Genomic DNA, 17,811 nt, shown 5'->3' on the forward strand with positions numbered 1-17,811 from the left:
AGGGAAAAAATAAAGGGTGGGGGATATGTGGCAGAACTCTGTGGCCCACAAAGCCTAAATATTTACTATTTGGCTGTTTACATTTTACTGTCTGGCCCTTTACAGATAGAGCTTGCTGAAAGGAGGGTTTGCTGAAAGCTCAGCAGAAGCTGCCAGATGTGGGAACATCTGTTTTGAATCCCAGGGTGGGCATTTGCAGAAAAAGAGGTGTCAGCATCAACGAAGAATAGGTTTCTATTTCTTCTCTCCAAGAGCTCTGGAGACCTGGCAAACTAACTGATTGCTGGGCTAGAAAGAGTGAAGCCTTGTGTTAGATGTAGAATAAATACAGTATTGCCTTTGTTCTAACTGGACAGTGGAATGCATCCTTTCATTAACGTTGCTTTATCAGGCTTTCACGCTAAGTTCAGTTTGAAATACTACTGCTCAATGCTGTATCAATGGGATACAAGCCTCAGATCAGTGTCCTGGGCCCAGGTGTAGGGGAGAATTAGGTTTGCAGATGGAGCAAGTGTCTGAGTAGAGAGGTATTTATTTTTTGCTTGTGTATTTCTACTTTCTCTGTTACACGTTAGTAGAAAGTCATACATTATATCTAGGTAAGCATATTCCTAACTGTTTCAACACAGTTGGTGGGGATTATAGGCCTGAAAGAAAGGAACTGCACCTCCAGACACAGACCAGGTTCACTTCCCAACAGGGCCACCATGACCTAGAAGAAGGAAAAATATGTAAGTCCAGGGCTCTCTACCTATAAGCGTGAGTGACAGTTATATTTCTGAACTACTTTGACCCAAAGAATTTATAGCATTTACGTTTCTTGCTATTTATTATTCTAATTGTTCAAATATTTTTTCTTGTCACAACACCAGAAGGTGGATACATTTCACCCCCTTTCCAAACCATAAACCTAGAGCTTTGAGAGGACAAGTACTCTGCCTCTAGATGACCCAGCAAGTCAGAGAAAAGCCAAGAATGAAAGCAGTGTTCCTGTCCTTGGCATCCTGCCACTGTCCTGGGCATGAGTAGCTTCCAGATGGAGCTAAGATGAAACCCTGTATCTCCAGTCATCAAATCTGGTTGTTTCTGAGGCTGCATTGTTATTGTGATGACCAGGTAGATAAGTCTTGAATGACTGGGGGTGGGGGGGGGGATGTACTGAATAAGTAGTTCACCAGCCTACCCTTCCTGCCTGCACCTTGTCTCCTCAGATACTGATATGTTGTGTCTCTGATGATGGTTATGAGTCAGCCTAGGCAGGAAGATGATAGAGTCACTGTTAATGCGTACTTGCCTGCTTGGCTGCTTTCTTTGCACTCCAGCATTCCTACCTGGTGTGTGGTACATTTTTGTCATTCCACAACGGTCTGCCGTGCACATGACCCCTCAGAAAGCCAGTCTACATCTATTTACATCAGCTGCCCAGCTGCCAGCCTCCTCACACCCCTGTCTGCCTGATGGGACAAGATGAAATCTGTGTAAGGAGCTGCCTTTCAGGGACATGAGTGGGATATCCACAGAGTTCCAGAAACTGTGGTCAAAGTATAAGATCCCTGGGACCACAACCTCTAGGCGTTGGAGAAAGATGCTTTCAGGAAAGATTTTTCTGGGCACTGACTCCTGGCCAGATGAGAGCTGGTTTCTTGGTATTTCTATCCTGTTGTGTCATTTCTAGGAAAGAAGTTCTGGCCAAATAAATTTTCAAGGGATTTGATATAGTTGCTAAAAATTCTGTGCAAATCAAATAAGGACCAGCCTAACTACCCTATGTTTCAAATATCCTATAAAACCCTCTCAGGTGAGCTTTTTTCTTTTTCTCAAAAGGTCAGCATTCACAGCACTAATCGGGGACTTGTAGTTGACAAGGCTGAGCTTCTGGTTAGTTGAGTAACAGTCTTTCCTTGATTTTATTCAGATCATTTCAGTGCAACCAGTTTGTGTGTGTGTGTGTGTGTGTGTATCCTTCTAAAACAATGTGTTAGGTCTCTTGTCCAGGGCCTGCTTGACTGAAGAGAATGCTGTGAAAAATAGCTCTCAATTCAGGTCCACCTAGTCCCAGAGATTTGGGACCAGATAGCTGGATATACGACAGCTCTGTTTGTTCCTTTTCCTCTTCCTTGTCCCTTTTAATACTGAACTGTTTCAACAATATTCATTTCCTCCAGAATCTAACTTAGCATCCTGGAGAAGCCTGAGGCCACTCCTGTAGCAGGAAGCTGCCCTAGATTTGGGCAGTAACCAGTAGAACTTGATACTGACGCCAGAGTGTAAAAATAAACACCTCCTACAGTGCTGTCCTAATCCATTGGCATCAGAGTTGCTATTATTAACCCGGAGGCCTCACAGGCAGCTGTGATGGGCAGACAACAGCCTGGACAGACCTATCCTGCCAGCTTGGGATCAGACTGTTTCTTTCCTACATCTACTGGAATCTGATCTGGGGCCCCTGGAGAATTACCGTCAGTCTGGGAGCATGCCCCACAACAGGTAATACTAGAGATGGATTAGTATCTTTGGTTTGAGAGAGCCTTAGGCTTCCAGGGCCAGCCTGCCAGTCCAGAGTGTAATGGGCACATAAGGATTACTGACTCAGTTCTAGTGCAGGGGAGGGAAAAAAGGAACCTGACTCTTTCCAGTTCCTTTGGCTCTCAAGAAGTTTTGCCTGCCAGTTCCCTGGACCTTGGGTCTTTAGGTTTTCTGGGAAATTGGGGAAGGAGAGAGGAAAGGACTCCATTGGTCATCTGCTAAAGATATAATAATAATGGTGACCATGACTGAGCACTTACCTTGTGGTAGGCACTTACATACAATATCTTATTTAATTCTACCTCAAGCCTTTGAAGGGAAAATATCATAACAGTTTTTCAAATGAGGAAGCTGAAGTTTGGTGGAGTTGAGTAACTTCCCTATATCCACAGCTGGCAAGTAGCTTGTCAGATTTGAATCCACAGCTGTCAACATCAAAATTCATACTCTTGAATCATTACAGAACATAGGTCCTGAGTATTCAGGGCCCAGGCAAGACTCTGGCCACCTGCTTTAAAACTTTTTTGTTTAAGTAAATATCATTTTACTCTCACTTTAGTCTTATAACCAAAGTAAGTACAGTAACTGGTACACAGAATGGTCTTTGCTGCCACCAGCCAGTGAGGCAGTCCCAGTGCTCTTATCAAGTACTGTGAGTTGAACCCAGAGACTCTCATCTAAAGTCTATTGGAAAACACATCACATCTAGGAAAAGGCTTTTGACTTGACTGAGGAGTCTCAGGGACTATGACCCCTCTGCTGAGAGCAGGGCCAGACCAGAACCTAGTTCCCTGAGGAGCGCAGCTTTGATGGCTTCCAGCAGTCATGCTGAGGGAGGAGTGTGCTTGAATGAAACTATTTCCTTGAAGGGCAGTTAGCTGTCTCTCTCCTCTTTCTCCTACCTCCCCTACCCTGTCCCCACAACTGGCTTGTGGTAACTCAATCTAGATTCTTCTCATAGCCTACCTCACTGTGCATATGAGGCCTTTTATTTACAGCTTTTGACAGTCTGATTGGTTAGCAGCTAACCAGCCTGCACGCCTCAGTCCACTGCCTGGAGGGAGGGGAAGCAGAAAACACTCTGGCCTTGCTTCCTGGAGTCTAGGAGCCAAAAGGAGCAGCCAAAGGAAGAGCAAGGGGTTGTTGACCACACTGAACAATCAAGGAGAAGCATAGGGGCGTTTTTTGACCCAGCTAACCTGCTTCTGCAAATATACACTTGAGAGCTGTCTTCCAAGCAGAGCTGCCCACGCTGGACCTTTCAGCACCCACCCCTAGTAACTGTCTCTGGTGTTGGTGGTTTCCTGCTCCTTGGCTGCGCACCTGCATCTAGCATTAGGAGGCCTTATCTCTCCATCTCTTTATCTACTGCTGTATCTTCCATACCCTCATCTGAAGAACTGTCTGTCAAGGTAGGAACTAACTCTTTCCTAATTCTCTATAGTTCTTCTCTTTCTCCCTAACCTACATTCTCAAAAGAGGTAAGGTTTACAGCAAATTCTCAATCTTTAGAGACTTCTAACTGTAGTAGTTAGAAGCCAGGCACTTGGAAGTAGAGGGGTGTGTGTGTGTGTGTGTGTGTGTGTGCGTGTGTGTGTGTGTATCTGTGTATTTATATTGAAAGGGAGAAGGATGAGAGGGAGGACATCTATTAGCATACTGTACAGGAACCTTCCTTTGGGTCTAGGGTTTTAATTGGGCTTAGTTTGTAATTAGAGCTGAAAGGGACCTTAAGAAGTCATCTGATTTAGCCTTCTGCTTCCAAACAGGTGCTGGGTTGAGCTAGGGAGAGAATCAAATGATAGATCTAATGGAGAAAGGCATACACTTGCTGGCTGGATTAGTGGAAGAGAATATTTTTCTAGGTATAATCCCTTTTGAGCAGAGGGAGACCCTGGGACAAAGCTGAGTTTATTACTATATTTTTATGGAATAAAGAAAAGTGACCCTTTACAGCTCAGTGAGGGTCAGGGGCTTTTCATGGGTATAATTCCTGGTGCTATAATTCACAGTCACCATTCATTGAATTGGAGCTTTGGGAACTTCAGGCACAGCTGAGCCTGAGAGGTAAAAGTCTTCGAACTTGTTGGGAGTTCCACCCCTAGATGTTCTGTCTGTGATTTTGATTATGTGAAAGGTGCCTGCAAATTTCCAGTTCATAAGGGAGGAGATAGACTTGGAAGAAAGAAGATATGCCCACACCAAGTGGTCCTAGGAAAGAGCCCATTTTACTTCAGTGACAAGCCTCTTCTAGAGTGTATATGACTTTTGAGAGTGGACGGTTAGCTGAACCTTTCTGTAACATATTTGAGAAGCCAAAAGAAAATCAAGCTCTGTGCTTCAAAAGAGGACTCTGCATTAGGGAGGCCTGATAAGGAAGCAGCTGGGTGTGTCTGGAACAGCCTTTCAGGCTAGTCTTCTTCCAACACACTCCCAGCAGGCTGGCCGGCCTCACTGGGAGTCCAAAATAACATGATGCCAGTTCAGAGCAGCAGCCTCCTCAGCCTGGAGCAGCTACACACAACCTGGAGGACAGACAGATGTGCTCCTGGGCGTTGGCTGCTATTTCTTTTGTGGAATGAGACTCCTGATTCCACAGCCAGGTGCTCTCAAGCATCCAACAACCTGTTTGTTCTCTCCTTGCATCTCAGCCCAGACACCCACAGGAATCACTATTACCACCAATTCTTAAATCTCCAAATCCCTTTCAGCACCTCTCACACATTTCAGAGAGAAGTACTTGTCTTGTGGGGAATTCAGTCTCTATCAAATCTCATGGCATAAAGACATAGAACTTTGACAGGCACGGAGGGTAATTACACAAACTGATTTTTCTGAATTCAATGCAGAAAGTTCCTTTCTGAACTCAGTAAGTCTGCTCTTAGTGCAGTAATTGACATCATTTTCCAAACATGCTTGATTTGAGATCCATGAAGAAAGAAGGATGATTTCTATCAGTTAAAAATTTGTTTCACTGCCCATTGCCTTGACCCCAACCAAACATGCTTAGTTTTGCCTTTGCCCAGAGGTTTTCAGAATTTTTTCCTCTAAGCTCTAGGATTCTCCCCTGCTTCAACCAGAGTAGCTCTGTTTTATGTACTGGGGCCGAAAAAGTTTGAAACCATTGCTCTAACCCTGATCTCACATCCTGAAACATCTTTCTTGCTGCCCAAGCCCTCTCCAGAGGCGTGTTGGCAATGATTTTAACAAAATTATGAGCCCCTAAGTTGAGCTCTTACCCCCAAATATCCGGCACAGTGCTTTATACACAGTGGGAGTGTATACAGTGGATATTTGTGGCTTGATTGCTTGTTTGATTGATTGATTGACTCCTGAGATGATATTAATTAATGCTTTGGGATGTTTCTACATCAGAGAGTATATAGTAAATTATAGCTTACTTTTATTCATTATGATTAGAGCACTTCTGACCTTTCCCACTGGAATCAGTCATGCAGTCTGAGGTGAAAGCATGGCCAAAAGGAGTTACCTGACATAGGATGTTGCTGGTGTAGGGGATATCTGACTAGGTTAACACAAGCAAAAATATTACCTGCTGATTTCCAAGGAAGAGTATCCTGAGGTGAAAGGTAAGCAGAGTAATTATTGGGAAAGACTAGGGACAGAGATGTACTAAGATCACATAGTCTTATCTATTTTTTAGTACTGTTTGCCTTCTCTAAAAATCACCTGCCTGGATAATTTCCAGAATTACTCAATGTCTTGATTATGGAAAATGCAGATCTTTTTCTTCACTAAGCTACACATGAAACATCATCCAAGCTGTTTATCTGTATCCCCCAGGATATCTTTTGAGGGGAGAGGGGTTGGCTTTATTTTGTTTTTAATCAGTTTATGTTTTATAAAAGTAATGTACATATTTAGTTTTTAAACAGCCAAATAATTTAAAAAAGGACATTAGTGGGAAAACTGGCAAAATCCATATAGTCTGCAAGTTTAGGTAATAATAATGTACTCAGTGTTGATTTCCTTGTTTTGACAAATGCACTATGACTATGTAAGATGATAACATTAGGGGTACTGGTTGAAGGACATATGGGAACACTCAACTTTGCAACTTTTCTAAAAGTTATTCTAACATAAATAGTTAACTTTTAAAAGTTTGTACACAAGGTCTTCACAGTGAAAAAGTCAAATAGTGCCGTGTCTGAGAGAATAAGCATCAAAATCAGTAATACCAGCGGTAGATTATGACCCATTGAATTAAAAAAAAAAAAAAAAAAAGAAGCAGCAGCAGCCAAGAATCTATACTGACACCAAAAATAAATAAATAAATAAACAAATAAGAAGGAAAAGGGAAATCTTATATTAGATTGCCAGCGAGTAAATGTAGAAGGAATAATAGAGAGAAAACCATCATTTTTCAACCATCACAGTAAATAACTGATTCAGGCAAAAATCATCAGTGGACGTTGGATGCATTTTTAAAGAGTAATAACAATGCATTACATTTCTATAAAATGTTTATAATTTATAGAGCACTTTCACACACTGTTTTGAGCAGACTGTTGTTCAGATCTATAGCAGGAGGTATGACGTATCTCCCCCTTAACCTCCACATCCTTTTTTCACCTAGGGACTTCCTATAAAATAACCTAGTTTAGGCATAAGAATACTGATTAGCCAATGGTTATATTCATATGTGTTTTATTTCAGCACCCCAGGATCTCTCTAATAATCTCTTGCTAATTGCTTATCTTTGAGATTTTAGCCTTTATTGAAAACATTTCACACATAGCTAATTTATATTCTATATCTGACATTCTTAATATTCAAAGTTCTTGCAGTTTAAATCTATTATTTGTTGTTTTCTGTTATTCTTTCATGGTATCTTGCTTTTATGTTTATTTGTGATCTTTTGATACAGACTAATTTTTGCTTGCCCTTTAATCTTGAGAATCCTATCGGCTTAAGTTGGAGATACTTTCTCCAAAAGTTGGGAGAAATCATCAACCCTAGATCACTTGAGCTTGCTTCAAGGGTCTCAGCTTAATGTGGGAGTCTTGGATTTAGCTTTCTTGCCCTTCTAGTGGTCCAAGACTTGTCATTCTGACCACAGTAGGAATACATTGGGAATTAGCCTTTGAGAAACCCCTTATCCTCCCTCTTGCTTATTACATAGCTCATGATTTTTCCCCTTTTGGGAGTGGGGAAAGTAGCCTTGAAGATTTTTCCTACTTACTGTGATCCCTGAAATGCTTTAAGAAGCATAGGTTTATAGAAAGAAGTTGTGGTATATGTGTGTGTGTGTGTGTGTGTGTGTGTATATACACACACACACACACACACATATACATACACACAATGGAATACTACTCAGCCGTAAAAAAGAATGAAATAATGCCATTTGCAGCAACGTGGATGCACCTGAAGATCATTACACTAAGTAAGCCAGAAAGAGGGAAAAAAAATACCATATGATATCACTTATATGTGGAATCTAAAAAAAAAAAAAAGGACACAAATGAACTTATTTACAAAAAACAGAGACAGAATCACAGGCATAGAAAACAAACGTATGGTTACCAAGGTGGGGAAGGGGTTGAGGAGAGATAAATTGGGAGTTTGGGGGCTTGTAGATACTAAGGTCCTACTGTATAGCACAGGGAACTATATAGTCAATACCTTGTAATGGCCTACAATGAAAAAGAATATGAAAAGAAATACATATGTAATATATATATAAATATAAATGAATCACTATGCTGTACACCACAAATTAACACAACATTGTAAATCAACTGTACTTCAATTTAAAAAATTTAAAAATTAAAGTATATGTTATACAGGATATAGTTTTTTGTAGTTAGAAAGGGCTCCCTTACTAAGTTGTTCACCATAATTCAGGAAGTAGAAGTCTCTGTACAATTTGATATCTTACTTTTTAAAATTAGCTTTTAAGCTTTTTTCTCTATCAGTAAGCATTCATTATAAACATAATTCCTATGATTCCATTATATTCCCTTGCATGACTAGACCACCATTCAATAGCCATTTTTCTATTGGACATTTAGAATGTTTCCAACTTTTTGCTGTTACAAATAATACTGCAGTGAACATTGTTGTGCTAATGTGAGGAAATCAGGGGGTTAAGGATATAATGGAAAATCATAGCTGTTACTCTGGGCAGGGGCTATAAACTCAAATGCTTTATAGGATCCAGGCAAATAAAGCAATTGAGTAAAGTGAGCCAATGAAGCTGACTAGTACAAAAGACCAAAAAGAGTGGTGGGAGCATGTCAGACTGAAGGGCACATGCCCATCTTACAAGGGCACCCACTTCTCCAGCTGATTGTTACCATCTAGGAATGAGGGTCTGATGTGGCAGTCTTCTGATTTTTCAAGCAAGACAGACTGGAAATCCAAATTTTTTTTTTAAATCTCCAAAAATTTTGTGGTGGCATTTTTACTGTGTAAAACCTGTTGACACACGATGTGACTGTCAGGCTGTCACTTTGCAACCTTTGCTCTAGGAACATGACTGTGGGAACAAATGGTGGTGAAGAACTGACTGAAGACATGGTGCTCAGTCAGCTTTCCATCCTCAGTATGAAAATGGAGAGAAATGAGATCTTAAGAGTTGAAGATCTTAGCACTGAATATTTATTTACTAAGCACTTTACTAAGGCTCAGCTTTTTAGTTTTCATCTTACTTCCTTCCTCTCCTCCTTCTCATCAAATATGCTATTCCCAGGCTAAGCTAGCCATCTGAAAGCTGACTTGGGTCCAGCTAGCCTGCTGGGCTTGCCATTCAATAGCTTTACCAAACAAACATTGGTGGTGCCCTACTAAGTGCCAAGGCTCTGTGCTCAGAATTACTTATCAAAATATAAGGCGTAGTGCCCCTCCAAAAGTGTGCTGTCATCAAGGGATAAATAAAATAAAATGGCCAAAGCTTGGTACCAAGTGAGTTTGTATAGACAGTTGGTATTAAAGAAGTTCAAATGAAAGACTTTTATGATAAAGAAAAGCTTCCAGACATGGTAGAATTTGACCTAGAACCTTAAAAAAAAAAAGTGAAGGGAAACAGGGAGTGCATTCCAGATATCTTCCCAGTGGAGTGGGCCAAAAATCAAACTTCAGAATAAATTTGGCATGTGACGGACCATGATTGGATAAGTAGGAAGGAACTTTGAAGACCACATTAAGGAATTTGGATTATCCTATAGACAGTTGGGAGCCACTAGAAGTTTTTTAATAGTAAGGTGACATATTGAAGGCAGTTCTTTGGGGAGATCAGTCTTGTGTCAGTATTATACAGGATAGCTGGGAGGAAAGAGCCACAATGAAAGCAAGAAAACTAGTTAGAAGATTATATAATAATTCAGAGGATTGGTGATGCGGGTCTGAACTAGGATGACAGGAATAAAGATGGGTAGGCAAAGTAACAGGCGGTTAAGAACACTGACTTTGGAATCAGACAGATCTGCATCTGAATCCCAGATCAGACATTACTGACTGGGTTACCTTAGGAAGGTTATTTAATATCCCTGAGCCTCGGATTTCTCATCCATAAAATAGAGATAATAATACTTAGTTAGAGAGTGGTTATATGGATTAAATGAGATAATGTAAGTGCTTAGCATAATAGTTGGAATTTAGTAAAAGCACAATAAAATATTAGATCAATACCTAAAATATTGGAAGGAAGACTTAGCATGACTTGGTGATCATCTGACTGTGAAGATAGAGGATTCTTATATTTTCAATTTTGTGTTACTGGTAGTCCAAAGAAAACTGGTTTGAAATAGAAAAATTGGTTTGGTTTTAAATGTGTTGAATTTGAAGTAATGGTAAGAAGTACCTAATAGGCTATTAGAGATTTAATTCTGTAAGTTCAGGAAGAACATAAGGTTTGGAAGTCAAAAGCATAATGGGAAAGACTAAACACTTCTCAGGTTGAAAAGACTTCAGGTCTGAGTCTTGCTATAAATCTGTATTTAAATATGGACCAGGCATTGTTTTATTAAACAATAAAGAATGATCTAAGAATTAGAACTAAGAGGGTTGGTGTTATAGAAACCAAAGGAAAAAGAGGGTTTCAGTGGGAAGAGGTGGCTAAGTATCAGGCAATTTAAATATTGTGAGTTTACAGCCATAAAAAAAGAATGAAATAATGCCATTTCCAGTAACATGATGGACCTAGAGATTATCATACTAAGTGAAGTAAGTCAGGCCACGAAAGACAATTATCAGATGATATCACTTGTATGTGGAATTTTAAAAAATGACACAAATGAACTTATGTACAAAACAGAAATAGACTCACAGACATAGAAAACAAATTTATGGTTACCAAATGTAGGGGTGGGAGGAGGAATAAACTAGGAGTTTGAGATTAGCAGATACAAACTACTATATTCAAAAATAGGTAAACAACAAGGCCCTACTGTATAGCACAGGGAACTATATTCAATATCTTGTAATAACCTATTTTGAAAAAGAATATATATGTATAACTGAACCACCATGCTGTACACCAGAAACTGATACAATATTGTAAATCAACTGTTCTTAAGTTTTTTAAAAAATATTATGAGTTTTTGTACATATATTTTTGTTGAAGTATAGACAGTTTACAATGTTGTGTCAGTTTCTGGTGTACAGCATAACGCTTCAGTCATACATGAATATACATATATTCATCTTCATATTCTTTTTCACCATAAGTTACTATAAGATATTGAATAGAGTTCCCTGTGCTATACAGTATGAACTTATTGTTTATCTATTTTATATATATTACTTAGTATCTGCAAATCTCAAATTCCCAATTTATCCCTTCCCACATCCTTCCTCCTCTGGTAACCATAAGTTTGTTTTCTATGTCTATAAGTCTGTTTCTGTTTTGTTAAGTTAAGTTTGTCCCTTTTTTTGAGATTCCACGTAGAAGTGATATCATATGGTATTTTTCTTTCTCTTTCTGGCTTACTTAGAGTGACAGTCTCCAGGTCCATCCGTGTTGCTGCAAATGGCATTATTTTATTTTTTGTGGCTGAGTAGTATTCCATTGTGTAAATATACCACAACTTCTTTATCCGTCATCTGTCGATGGACATTTAGGTTGCTTCCATGTTTATGAGTTTAAAGATTAGAACTGCTTCAAACAGTTCAAGTATTCATTAGAACAAGCCAATCTTCTGGTGTTTAGGAAAGGGTTAAGGAGAAAGTAAAGTTAACATAGTTCATTCTTTCAAAAATTTTGGTATTGAAAAAAAAAAAAAACAGAAAGAAAGGTGAATTGTCTGAAGTTTTTGGGTTGACATGCCAGTGATACCCTCTGCTTTCTAGTACACTTGAGTTTCCACCTCCCCCACCCCTACCCCTACCCCCACCCCCACCCCCACCCCCACCCAGTAAGAGAGCTTTGAAACACTTCTGCCTCTGTGGAGCTAATTGACATGTGTTTCACTATTTAAAGTATATTATTCAGTTGTTATTAATATATTCACAGAGTTGTGTAACCATCACCATAATCTAATTTTAGAACATTTGCAGCATCTGCAAAAGAAATCCTATACCCACTAACAATCACTCCCCATTTTCCCTTTCCCCACATCCCTGACAGCTACTCATCTACTTTTTGTCTCCATAGATGTACCTAGTTTGGGCATTTCATATAAATGCAGTCAAACACTATGTGATCTTTTGTTTTCTTTCACTTAGCATAATGTCTTCAAGGTTCATCCATGTTGTGGCATGTTTTACTGCATCTTTCCTTTTTATTGCTGAATAATATTCCATTTTATGAATATACCACATTTTATTAATCCATTGGTCTATTAATGGACATTGGGTTGTTCCCACTTTTGGCTGTTATAAATAATGCTGCTGTGAACATTCATATACAGGCTTTTGTGTGAACATGTTTTCATTTCTCTTGGGTGTGTATCTAAGAGTAGAATTTCTGGGTCAGATGGTAACTCTATGTTTAACATTTGAGGAACTGCCAGACTATTTTCCACAGTGATTGAACCATTGTATAATCCTCCCAGCAATGTATAAGGGTTCTAATTTCCCTCATCAAAACTTGTTACTGTCTTTTTTGTTTAGCCATTCTGGAAAGGTGAAATGGTATCTCATTTTAGTTTTGATTTGCACTTTCCTAATATCTAATGATGTTGAGCATCCTTTCATGTGCTTATTGACCTTTTGCATGTTTCCTTTAGAAAAACATCTATTCAAATACTTTGCCCATTTTTAAAATTGCGTTGTATACCATTTTATTGTTGAGTTGTAAAAGTCCTTAATATGTTCTGGATAGAAGTTCCTTATATGATTTACAAATATTTTCTCCCATTCTGTGGATTGTCTTTTCACTATCTTGATTGTGTCTTGAAGCACAAAAGTTTTAAATTTTTATGAAGTCCAGCTTACCTTTTTTTTACTTTTTATTTTTGTCACTTGTACTTGTGGTATCATGTCTAAGAATGCATTGCATAATTCGAGGTCATGAAGAGTTATTCCTAATTTCCTAAGTTTTGTTTTAATAGATCTTTTTTTCCCCTCACATGAACAGCAGGGGTCTTCTCTGTCAGCTTTGAGTCAGATCCGCCCACAACTTACTCTCATTTACACTTCCACTCTTTTTAGATTACTCTTACTCAACAAGACTGACTAACCACCATCTATAAGCCAAGTACTGTGCTAGGTATTATAGAAACACAAAATAAAAATAATGCTGTCTTAAGCTCTGGGTATTGGGGATACAAAGATGAATATAACATGGACTTTGCCATCTAGAAGAGCCATTAAGGTAGGTATGCAAACAAAACAAAACGAAAACCATAACTATGTCAAGTGACAAATATTTACTTAAAATCTCTCATGAACTGTTGTTTGTTATTGATGAAGTTTGCATCATTATACAGTGAAATGAGAAAAATAATGACAGTATACTTTTTAATGAAATGATGGTGATAGTTGATGTAAGGTTTTGTTTTGTTTTGTTTTAATGATGTTACTTGGCAATATAAGGAACTGGCAATCCCATATTGATTCCCTGGTTTCTGTGGATTTTTTTCCTTGTCTGTAAAATCAACAACTTGCAGCCATAGTTCAGAAGACAAAGATAATTTCTGGCTCTAGGGTAATCAGTGAAGACTTGATGGAGAAGTTGATCTGGGCCTTGTAGATTTTGGATAATTCCGAGTTTAGCCAAGTGTAACAAGCAGGAATATCTGAACAAAGGCAGCAGAATGGAAATGAACTTATGAAACAGGTTTGAAGGACTACAGGATGGGATTGAGAAGTAAGGTTAGGTAGAGAGGAGTAGACAGCCAAGATGGAGGATCTTGAAAGCCAAAATGAGGAGTTTGAACTTGATTCTCTGAGTAATGGGAAACCATTAAAAGGGGCAGGAGGAGTGACATGTTGAATAAAGATGGGGCTTGAGGGAGATGAATCTGGCGGTACTGAAAGGTAAATTGCTGGTGAGAAGACTAGTTAGGAGGCAGTTGTGGTTTATAATGTGATAGTATTTATATTTTTGTTTCTAGCCAGAAAATAATTTTATCTTGAAACATTTCCTAAGTAGTGGCCCTCCAGTGCAGTTCATGGCTTGGCCTTACAGAAATTTCAGGGACAAAGACCCTAGCTCCAGAGCTCTTATAATAAGAAGCCAAAACTCCAAGCACTGGTCACGGAGATTGACTTTGCCCTAAGCTACAGCTGCTTGTCCAACCCCCTTTGAGGTCATTTTCAGCTAGAGGAGAGGGAAGTATGGTGACACCTTTCAGTGTCCCTGTGAGGATCACTAATGGTTAGTTTTATGAACAGCAGCCTTTCTCATTGTTTCCCATTTTGTAGGATCAAAGAGCCATGGCCCCTCAAACAAAACAAGGTTGGAGATAGGCTTTTGGGTCTTTAGCCACTTCTGTTCCCTCTGCAACTCAGCTCCTCTTAGAATATTGTTAGTGGGCACTTGAGTCTCATAGGGAATAGAAACAACAATAAGGGGAAAGAAAACACCTCTCTTCTGGATCCTGAGTGCTGGCTGATGTGGTCCTGGCCTGTAGACCTAAGGCTTCTTTTTAGGGACCTGAAATCCAAGGGCTTGGCTGTGGAGTCCAGATAGTAGTCAACACTGGAAGGAGCCCTGCCCTATACAGGGCTAGTGCTTGGGGGCCAAGCCCAGCTTGAAACCATCTCTGGATTCAAGGGTGGCAGCAGGCGGCAGTGTCATGAACTGGACAGAGATGGTGCTACTATTTATTGTATAACTGGTCTGGCTGTGGTTCGCCAACATTAACTGATGCCCGCAGAACTTGCCTGGAACCTGAGGAAGGTGGAGCGGAGAAGGTGTGGAGGCTCTGTAGGTCCACAGACAGAACTGAGATTTTTCTCCAGCCTAGGGAAGACCACTCCTTTTCCTTAGCCTTCCTTTCCCTAGGAAAATAGGCTTCCTGTCCCTTGGCCTGGCTAGATGGACTCTGCCTCCCCACAGGCCCACCTGGACCCCACTTAGCACTGACCAAAAACTGATGTAGGTGAGAGGAAAAGGTTCTGCTCCAGCCACACTAATAGACCTTCTTAAGATCCAGGGAACTGAATTGGACCCTGTGGTAGAAAGGGGGCCTGCAGCTACCTTGGTTCTAAGGCTCACTGCCACCCTGTGTATAGAAGCCTGCTTATGGCCCAGTCTCTCTTTTTTTTCTGAGACAGACCCCATTTCTTTGAAGAGGTGCACCCTAGAAAGCCTAGTGCCAAATCTAGGGACTTGGTGTTACAGCTGGTAGAATGATAACTGGTCCCTGCAGCCTCCCTTCAGGGCTTCAGGAACCCCCTCCCAGGCTGGCTGCTCCACCCTGGGCTAGCCTGGAATCCTAGTGAAAGGAAAAAGCTGAAAAACAAGGAGTCATTCAGATTGGGTGAAAAGAGGAGGGAGAGGTTTCTGGCTGGGATCTGAAAGGAGGGGCCTAAGGAGGGAAGGAAGGAAGCTCTAAGCCTCTGCCCAGACTTTTTCCCGGAGACTCCTAAGGACAGAGAGGAGCTAGGCCCAGCTCTCTCCGTATTCTTCTCTGCTGCTTTGAGAGTTGTCGCCTTCTAGCACTGACTGCCCTCTGTGGCCGCCTCCTTTCTCTACCCTCCCCCTTCCCCAGGCTAAAGGGCCCACAGGGACTGACAGGGAGGGAGGCTGAGCGGCTGTACTGTGGGCATGCCTGCTCCTTTCCCTTCCCCCTTCCCTTAGCAGCAACGTCACCGCAGTACCAGCAGCAGCAGCAAGGATACTGGGGCTGGGATTGCGCAGCCTCCCTGCATTAGCAACGATGCCATTGTATTAGCAGAAATCAGATCTTAGGAAATCAGCCGAGTTCCCCCCGTGTGGTCCTGTGGAACAGTGCCTCAGCTCAACTGTCAAGGTAGAGCTTGGTCGGAGTGCAAAAGGAGCAGAAGCCTCCGGATACAGCTCAAGGCTCCTTCCAGAGGTATGGCTCCGCGGGGCTGGGGGGAGGGGCAGGGCAGAGCCGCTAGGATAACCGATCAGCACATTTGGGCCCTGGCTTCTGAGGGTTGGCTTTGTCTTTCTGAAAGAGAGAGTATGAGAGCTAGCATGAGAGTGAACATTAGACGGGCTCATCTGTGCATACATTTGGGCTGTGGTGCAGAGATGGGGAAAACCAGAGGCTTGGGCTAATGCTATTTTGTCAAGAAGCAGAAGATCCACTTCTTCCTTTCTGAGCATTTCTAATGAAGCTGCAGTGGTGTCCGTCAGGGTGGAGGGGGTCAGATCTAGAAACAATGGCTTAATGGGAGGAGACACCCCTACAGCTACTGTAAGTTTATGATGGAGACATGCAGGGATCTGCACAGCTTTCCAGAGGAGGGACTGGGAAGCATCAAGCCCATCCTTTCCCTCCATACACATATGTACATGCACATAGACGCACGTACCGTATCTTCTGGTGCTATGGAAGCCACCAGGCTACAGATAAGGATGGAGTAAGAAAGATTGCTGACCAAAAGGCTCCACATTTTGGGGGAGAGTGGTTGGAGGAGCAGTCACTATAATGCCTAGGGCACCTGACCTGTTATAATCAGTCTTCTTATACAGACTTAGATTCCTAACAGGAAGAGACCTAAGCATAAGCTGATACTCCTGAATCCACCTTCCTGCTCTCTCACCTTCAGTCCTGTCCAGAAGAGGAGCTAGACAGGAATAGAGTTACCAGTCCTACTGAGGCTCCCCATCAGACCTCAGATCAAGGTCAGATTGCTGGAGAATAGCAGCTGAGTACACTGTCTTCCCCAACCTCCTTCAGGAGGCCAAAAAAGAGGGGGAAGGGATTCTATAATTGGCAGAAAGATACTGATGACCAAAGACTTTCTTCTGGAGTTTAGAGCATCTTCCTGCCCAGAGTTACTCTATTGCTAAGCAGATAGAGTTCTTTAAATTCCCATTTCCATTGATCACCTTGGTGGAGGATTCAAAAACATATACTAATAGGAGTCAGTAGTTCCTTGTGCAAAACATGGCTGGGGAATACACTGGGAAGTTGTGGGAGGGTGTTAGTTCCCAGGAAGCATCTAGGAATGTGAACTACAGAGCAGGGGAAAGAGGGCGTTGAGGACTGCGAATGGGGCAGGGAGATGAGGGCTGGGAACTGGAGCAGGAGGTGGGATTGAAGAGTGTTACTGGAGGAAAGGGACTGTAGGTTCAGAGAATAGCCAAGTGGGTAAAACAAACTCTGTACATGAAAACTAGAGGGTGGGCCTATCCAGGAAAGATAGGAAGCATCTGCTTTGGTAGCAGGGAAAATGCAGGGACTTTAGGAAGAGGGTGTGGCCCTGATCATTTTCTTTGGGAGGAGTTGTAGTGGAAAGAATTAAGAATTGGGCAGACCTGGGTTTGTGTCCATCTCAGCTGTATAATTATGGGTGGACTACTTTAACTTGCTAAGCTTCAGTTTTCTCATCTCTAAAATGGGAATGATTGTGCCTGCTTTAAAGGATTACAGTGGAATTAGAGATAATATATTTAAGTCACCTTTCATGTAAGTGCTCAGTCAATGATCACTAACAAATATCATTATTATAATAGGCCAAGAGATACCCATTTGTGATGAGGGCCAGGAAGAGGGCTCTCATGGAAAGCTTTCCCTGATTCTAGAGAGCTAGACTTCATAACTTCATGCTGGCTGAGACCACCACTACTCTGGCTACCTGGTAGGCAGTGCTGAGAGCTTTCTTCTACTTTCTTTCTATTCTGGGTTCTCTATTCTTTCCCCTTCTTCATCTCCTATGTCTCTCTATTTAACCAGGGTA

At 41.2% G+C, this 17,811-nt stretch overlaps 1 protein-coding gene across 4 annotated transcripts in view; it reads left to right on the top strand.

Annotated features, from left to right (window-relative positions):
• The window catches only part of RUSC2 (RUN and SH3 domain containing 2), a 51,478-nt gene that overhangs the window by 14,956 nt on the left and 18,711 nt on the right, over positions 1-17,811 (top strand). Inside the window, exon 1 of one of the 4 annotated variants that reach the window (XM_010995609.3) lies at positions 15,307-15,974. The exons of 1 other annotated variant lie outside the window; for it this stretch is intronic. The gene's annotated coding sequence lies outside the window, so the exon portion shown is untranslated. Of the gene's footprint in view, positions 1-15,306; positions 15,975-17,483; positions 17,713-17,811 lie in introns of those variants that run through there. 2 more of the 4 variants (XM_031449973.2, XM_064490305.1) reach the window with 2 other exon arrangements.

This window comes from Camelus dromedarius, chromosome 10 (genome assembly GCF_036321535.1).
Source record: "Camelus dromedarius isolate mCamDro1 chromosome 10, mCamDro1.pat, whole genome shotgun sequence".
NCBI lineage: Eukaryota > Metazoa > Chordata > Mammalia > Artiodactyla > Camelidae > Camelus > Camelus dromedarius.